Source organism: Delphinapterus leucas, chromosome 11 (assembly GCF_059928025.1).
Source record: "Delphinapterus leucas isolate spDelLeu-1000000601 "Yukka" chromosome 11, BTC_Dleu_Yukka2, whole genome shotgun sequence".
Taxonomy (NCBI): Eukaryota; Metazoa; Chordata; class Mammalia; order Artiodactyla; family Monodontidae; genus Delphinapterus; species Delphinapterus leucas.
In genome coordinates, this window is record NC_143139.1 from 8,200,456 (window position 1) to 8,207,925 (window position 7,470).

At 37.7% G+C, this 7,470-nt stretch overlaps 1 non-coding gene across 1 annotated transcript; it reads right to left on the reverse strand.

Annotated features, from left to right (window-relative positions):
* Positions 1 to 222: 222 nt before the first annotated feature.
* Positions 223 to 329, reverse strand: LOC115802885 (U6 spliceosomal RNA). The gene has a single exon (XR_004023464.1). It is a non-coding gene; the product is annotated as a U6 spliceosomal RNA (small nuclear RNA).
* Between the last annotated feature and the right edge of the window lie 7,141 nt (positions 330 to 7,470).

The window sequence follows — 7,470 nt, forward strand, 5'->3', positions numbered from 1 at the left end:
TATAAGCTGTCACTTAGTGATTCCAAAACTTGATTATTATTCGAATCAACCAAGGAACGCTTTAAAAATACAGTTTCCAAGGCTCCCCACCCCAGACTTATTGAAACTAAATCTCTAGCTTTTATGCTACATAATCTATATTTTCAAATCCCTTTGTTGAGTATGATTGACATGCAGAATGCCACATATTTAATGTTCAGAAGACAAGTATATATCTATGGGAAAAAAATGAAATGTTTCATGATTTTGTGTATTCTCCTTATATAGGGGGCATGCTAATCTTCTCTGTATCATTCTAATTTTAGTATATGTGCTGCTGAAGTGAACACGTCAATCTATATTTTTATTTTATATTTCAAGCAAACTTTGTAATGGATTTTAAACGACCGATTTGCTAGGCATGTATTGTGTACCATCAATTTAGGTATCCTATAAATTATATTAGTTGAGTGTAATGAAATTTAGATGCACTCACCTTTCTGTCCGGGCTTGTAGATGGGCATCTGTCTGAAAAAGACCATGTTTTCTTGGGGCCTGATTGCTACCAGTCTTCTCTCTTCATGACTGAGCGTTGCTCCTTTAGAGAATGTAATGAAAGCCAGTCTGGCCCGAGGAAACTAGGGAGCAAATAAATACAAGATTGTTGTCTGTTTTATCAAAAAATCCCTCCCTTGGGCTTCCCTGGTGGCGCAGTGGTTGAGAGTCCGCCTGCCGATGCAGGGGACACGGGTTCGTGCCCCGGTCCGGGAAGATCCCACATGCGGCTGAGCGGCTGGGCCCGTGAGCCATGGCCGCTGAACCTGCGCGTCCGGAGCCTGTGCTCCGCAACAGGAGAGGCCAGCGTACCGCAAAAAAAGTGATGCCAACGCATAGTGGGAGGGATTTTTTTTTTTTTTTTTGCGGTACGCTGGCCTCTCACTGTTGTGGCCTCTCCTGTTGCGGAGCACAGGCTCCGGACGCGCAGGTTCAGCGGCCATGGCTCACGGGCCCAGCCGCTCAGCCGCATGTGGGATCTTCCCGGACCGGGGCACGAACCCGTGTCCCCTGCATCGGCAGGCGGACTCTCAACCACTGCGCCACCAGGGAAGCCCCTATCTTGTATTTTTATAGGTAATTACTGATTTATTTTTTATATGATATATTTTTGCATGCCAAATATATTCTGAATATTCTAAATGAAGAGAAAATAAGTAACCCCGGACCTCACATTTTTAATGTAATGAAGATAAGAAAAATAAAGATAATAACCAACACCATTTATTATTGTTGGAATTACCCTTTATTGCTCCAAATAGTTTATGAATGTAGCAAGGTACATAAAGTGACACTTATTCATTAATTTATTCAGCAGGAGAAACTGCCATCTTGAAGATATCCTGCGACTCTTCCCTTGAAAGGGAACAGGAAGTCACCTATGCGAACATAAGGCAAGCTGGCACCCGTTGCTGCTTGGCAAGGACGCAACACAACGTTCACTAGTTGCTTTTTTCTTACTTCCTGCCCTCCCCCCCATTACTTTTTCGAGGTTGCATCTCTTTTTACTCCTTGATAAACAGAGCTCAGGGAAGTGGTGCCGCAATTTGCTTTAGAAACTTCAGAGGACTTCCGGGAGATAAAGAAACCACCTTCCTGTTCACAGTTAGGGAAACTTGTTGAGATGGATTTGTGTGGACTTAAGTAAGCCTTTATCAAGGTCTAGTGATCTGTAAAATAAAGGTCTCCTGGCAGAACACTGAAGTATTACTTTCTTTTTTTTTGCATTGCATTCTCTTTTTTCCTTTTCCAAGAATATTGCCAAGTATTTTGTGTTACTTTATCCCTAGGAATTTGACTCAATACGAAACACTTGAAGACGATCTCATGATTGCTGTGATTACATCGCATATCACAAAGGAATCTTCCGCTGAGCTCTTCTCTAATATTGCCCTTTTACTGTAAATGGCAGGAAATCCATTCCACACTACCAATAGACCAACTCTTTTTTCCCCCTAAAATGCAAATTAACTATACATGTCCTCTTTAAAAACTTTTGAATGGTCCATAATTACCTACAGGATAAATCCCAAACTCATTAGTAAGTTTCTTCTTAAGAAAGTTCTTAAGGTTTCCAACTTTAGCATCCACCACTTCCCCACAGACACTTTTTGTCTTTTTTCCATGAAAACATTAGCATTTTCTTACGTGAGCCACACACGTATATACGTGTGTTAGATGTATATACCTGTACTAAATACTCTGCCTAGAATGTCTCTCTCCATCATGACCTTTCCGCCAGGAATATACCTTCTGCTTCATGATTCACTTCAAACTTTCATGAATACCCAGATGAAATTACTTGGTGCAGCTTTGAACTCCCGTAACTTAGGTACATATCTTTATTACAGAATTTCATGTTCCACTATAATTGTTTGTTTTGATGTTATATCTGCACTAAGCTGTGAGGATCTTAAAAGCACTGCTGGTATGTTTTATTATGGTTTTATTATGGTTAACTTCCAATGGCTGGAATATTATAGGCCCTTAATGAATGCTAATGGTATTTGAAATCTTTAATAAATGCAAGCGTCTTTTGAATCCAGTCTGGCTTTTAGCCAATTTATGATGTGTTTGAACTAACCACTTTTTCTTCAGTTTTATTGAGATATAATTATTAACACTGTATAAGTTTAAGGTGTACAACACAATGTTGACATACATATTGTGGAATGAATACCACAATAAGTTTAGCTAGCATCTATCATCTGATATAAATACAAAAAATAAGAAAAGTTTTTTTCTTTGTGATGAGAACTCTTAGGATTTATTCTCTGAACTTTCAAATATACCACACAGCAGTGTTAACTGTAGTCATCACGTTGAATATTACATCCCTAGTATTTATTTACCTTAAAACTGGAAGCTTGTACTTTTTGACCACCTTCATCCAATTTACCTCCCCCAACTCCTGCCTCTGGTAACTACAAATCCGATCTCTTTTTCTATGAATTTGGCATTTTTGTGTTTGTTTTTAGATTTCACATATAAGTGAAATCATAAGGTATTCATCTTTATCTGTCTGACTTTTTTTCAGTTAGCATAATAATGTCCTCAAAGTCCATCCATTTTGTCACAAATGACACGGTTTCTTTCTTTTTTTGGCTGAATAATGTTCCATTGTATGTATATACCACAAAGAACGAAGTACTCTTGAACTCCAAACTTTTAAAGCAGAAACCCATTTCTTGGGGTGCTTTCTGTCCAAGAATCAGACACTGTTTTTTTGATGCAGAAAGATGCAACTTTCCAACCAATAATGCCTTCTGCTGGGTCCCACTGTTGCACATTCCAGGTAATTAAAAGGAGTAAAGCTAAACATCATCTGATATTCAGAGTGCGCTCAACTTAACGAGGTATTATTTTGGTTTTTTTTGTTTGTTTGTTTAACATCTTTATTGGACTATAATTGCTTTACAATGGTGTGTTAGTTTCTGCTTTACAACAAAATGAATCAGTTATATATATACATATGTTCCCATATCTCTTCCCTCTTGCGTCTCCCTCCCTCCCACCTTCCCTATCCCACCCATCCAGGCGGTCACAAAGCACCGAGCTGATCTCCCTGTGCTATGCGGCTGCTTCCCACTAGCCATCTACCTTACGTTTGGTAGTGTATATATGTCCATGCCTCTCTCTCGCTTTGTCACACCTTCCCCTTCCCCCTCTCCATATCTTCAAGTCCATTCTCTAGTAGGTCTCTGTCTTTATTCCTGTCTTACCCCTAGGTTCTTCATGACATTTTTTTTCTTAAATTCCATATATATGTGTTAGCATATGGTATTTGTCTCTCTCTTTCTGACTTACTTCACTCTGTATGACATACTCTAGGGCTATCCACCTCATGACTAATAGCTCAATTTCGTTTCTTTTTATGGCTGAGTAATATTCCATTGTATATATGTGCCACATCTTCTTTATCCATTCATCCGATGATGGACACTTAGGTTGTTTCCATCTCTGGGCTATTGTAAATAGAGCTGCAATGAACATTTTGGTACATGACTCTTTTTGAATTATGGTTTTCTCAGGGTATATGCCCAGTAGTGGGATTGCTGGGTCATATGGTAGTTCTATTTGTAGTTTTTTAAGGAACCTCCATACTGTTGTCCACAGTGGCTGTATCAATTTACATTCCTCCCAACAGTGCAAGAGGGTTCCCTTTTCTCCACACCCTCTCCAGCATTTATTGTGTCTAGATTTTTTGATGATGGCCATTCTGACTGGTGTGAGATGATATCTCATTGTAGTTTTGATTTGCATTTCTCTAATGATTAGTGATGTTGAGCATTCTTTCATGTGTTTGTTGGCAGTCTGTATATCTTCTTTGGAGAAATGTCTATTTAGGTCTTCTGCCCACTTTTGGATTGGGTTGTTTGTTTTTTTGTTATTAAGCTGCATGAGCTGCTTATAAATTTTGGAGATTAATCCTTTGTCAGTTGCTTCATTTGCAAATATTTTCTCCCATTCTGAGGGTTGTCTTTTGGTGTTGTTTATGGTTTCCTTTGCTGTGCAAAACCTTTGAAGTTTCATTAGGTCCCATTTGTTTATTTTTGTTTTTATTTCCATTTCTCTAGGAGGTGGGTCAAAAAGGATCTTGCTGTGATTTATGTCATAGAGTGTCCTGCCTATGTTTTCCTCTAAGACTTTGATAGTTTCTGGTCTTACATTTAGGTCTTTAATCCATTTTGAGCTTATTTTTGTGTATGGTGTTAGGGAGTGATCTAATCTCATACTTTTACATGTACCTGTCCAGTTTTCCCAGCACCACTTATTGAAGAGGCTGTTCTTTCTCCACTGTACATTTTTGCCTTCTTTATCAAAGATAAGGTGACCATATGTGTGTGGGTTTATCTCTGGGCTTTCTATCCTGTTCCATTGATCTATCTTTCTGTTTTTGTGCCAGTACCATACTGTCTTGATTACTGTAGCTTTGTAGTATAGTCTGAAGTCAGGGAGCCTGATTCCTCCAGCTCCATTTTTTGTTCTCAAGATTGCTTTGGCTATTCGGGGTCTTTTGTGTTTCCATACAAATTGTGAAATTTCTTGTTCTAGTTCTGTGAAAAATGCCAGTGGTAGTTTGATAGGGATTGCATTGAATCTGTAGATTGCTTTGGGTAGTACAGTCATTTTCACAATGTTGATTCTTCCAATCCAAGAACATGGTATATCTCTCCATCTATTTGTATCATCTTTAATTTCTTTCATCAGTGTCTTATAATTTTCTGCATACAGGTCTTTTGTCTCCTTAGGTAGGTTTATTCCTAGATATTTTATTCTTTTTGTTGCAATGGTAAATGGGAGTGTTTTCTTGATTTCACTTTCAGATTTTTCATCATTAGTGTATAGGAATGCCAGAGATTTCTGTGCATTAATTTTGTATCCTGCTACTTTACCAAATTCATTGATTAGCTCTAGTAGTTTTCTGGTAGCATCTTTAGGATTCTCTATGTATAGTATCATGTCATCTGCAAACAGTGACAGCTTTACTTCTTCTTTTCCGATTTGTATTCCTTTTATTTCCTTTTCTTCTCTGATTTCTGTGGCTAAAACTTCCAAAACTATGTTGAATAAGAGTGGTGAGAGTGGGCAACCTTGTCTTGTTCCTGATCTTAGTGGAAATGCTTTCAGTTTTTCACCATTGAGGACAATGTCGGCTGTGGCTTTGTCATATATGGCCTTTATTATGTTGAGGAAAGTCCCCTCTATGCCTACTTTCTGCAGGGTTTTTATCATAAATCGGTGTTGAATTTTGTCGAAAGCTTTCTCTGCATCTATTGAGATGATCATATGGTTTTTCTCCTTCAATTTGTTAATATGGTGTATCATGTTGATTGATTTGCGTATATTGAAGAATCCTTGCATTCCTGGAATAAACCCCACTTGATCATGGTGTATGATCCGTTTAATGTGCTGTTGGATTCTGTTTGCTAGTATTTTGTTGAGGATTTTTGCATCTATGTTCATCAGTGATATTGGCCTGTAGTTTTCTTTCTTTGTGATATGCTTGTCTGGTTTTGGTATCAGGGTGATGGTGGCCTCGTAGAATGAGTTTGGGAGTGTTCCTCCCTCTGCTATATTTTGGAAGAGTTTGAGAAGGATAGGTGTTAGCTCTTCTCTAAATGTTTGATAGAATTCGCCTGTGAAGCCATCTGGTCCTGGGCTTTTGTTTGTTGGAAGATTTTTAATCACAGTTTCAATTTCAGTGCTTGTGATTGGTCTGTTCATATTTTCTATTTCTTCCTGATTCAGTCTTGGCAGGTTGTGCATTTCTAAGAATTTGTCCATTTCTTCCAGGTTGTCCATTTTATTGGCATAGAGGTGCTTGTAGTAATCTCTCGTGATCTTTTGTATTTCTGCAGTGTCAGTTGTTACTTCTCCTTTTTCATTTCTAATTCTATTGATTTGAGTCTTCTCCCTTTTTATCTTGATGAGTCTGGCTAATGGTTTATCAATTTTGTTTATCTTCTCAAAGAACCAGCTTCTAGTTTTATTGATCTTTGCTATCGTTTCCTTCATTTATTTCTGATCTGATTTTTATGATTTCTTTCCTTCTGCTAACTTTGGGTTCTTTTTGTTCTTCTTTCTCTAATTGCTTTAGGTGCAAGGTTAGGTTGTTTATTTGAGATGCTTCCTGTTTCTTAAGGTAGGATTGTATTGCTATAAACTTCCCTCTTAGAACTGCTTTTGCTGCATCCCATAGATTTTGGGTCGTCGTGTCTCCATTGTCACTTGTTTCTAGGTATTTTTTGATTTCCTCTTTGATTTCTTCAGTGGTCACTTCGTTATTAAGTAGTGTATTGTTTAGCCTCCATGTGTTTGTATTTTTTACAGATCTTTTCCTGTAATTGATATCTAGTCTCATAGCGTTGTGGTCGGAAAAGATACTTGATACAATTTCAATTTTCTTATATTTACCAAGGCTTGATTTGTGACCCAAGATATGATGTATCCTGGAGAATGTTCCATGAGCACTTGAGAAAAATGTGTATTCTGTTGTTTTTGGATGGAATGTCCTATAAATATCAATTAAATCCTTCTTGTTTAATGTATCATTTAAAGCTTGTGTTTCCTTATTTATTTTCATTTTGGATGATCTGTCCATTGGTGAAAGTGGGGTGTTAAAGTCCCCTACTATGAATGTGTTACTGTCTATTTCCCCTTTTATGGCTGTTAGTATTTGCCTTATGTGTTGAGGTGCTCCTATGTTGGGTGCATAAATATTTACAATTGTTATATCTTCTTCTTGGATCGATCCTCTGATCATTATGTAGTGTCCTTCTTTGTCTCTTCTAATAGTATTTATTTTAATGTCTATTTTGTCTGATATGAGAATTGCTACTCCAGCTTTCTTTTGGTTTCCATTTGCATGAAATATCTTTTTCCATCCCCTTACTTTCAGTCTGTATGTGTCTCTAGGTCTAAAGTGGGTCTCTT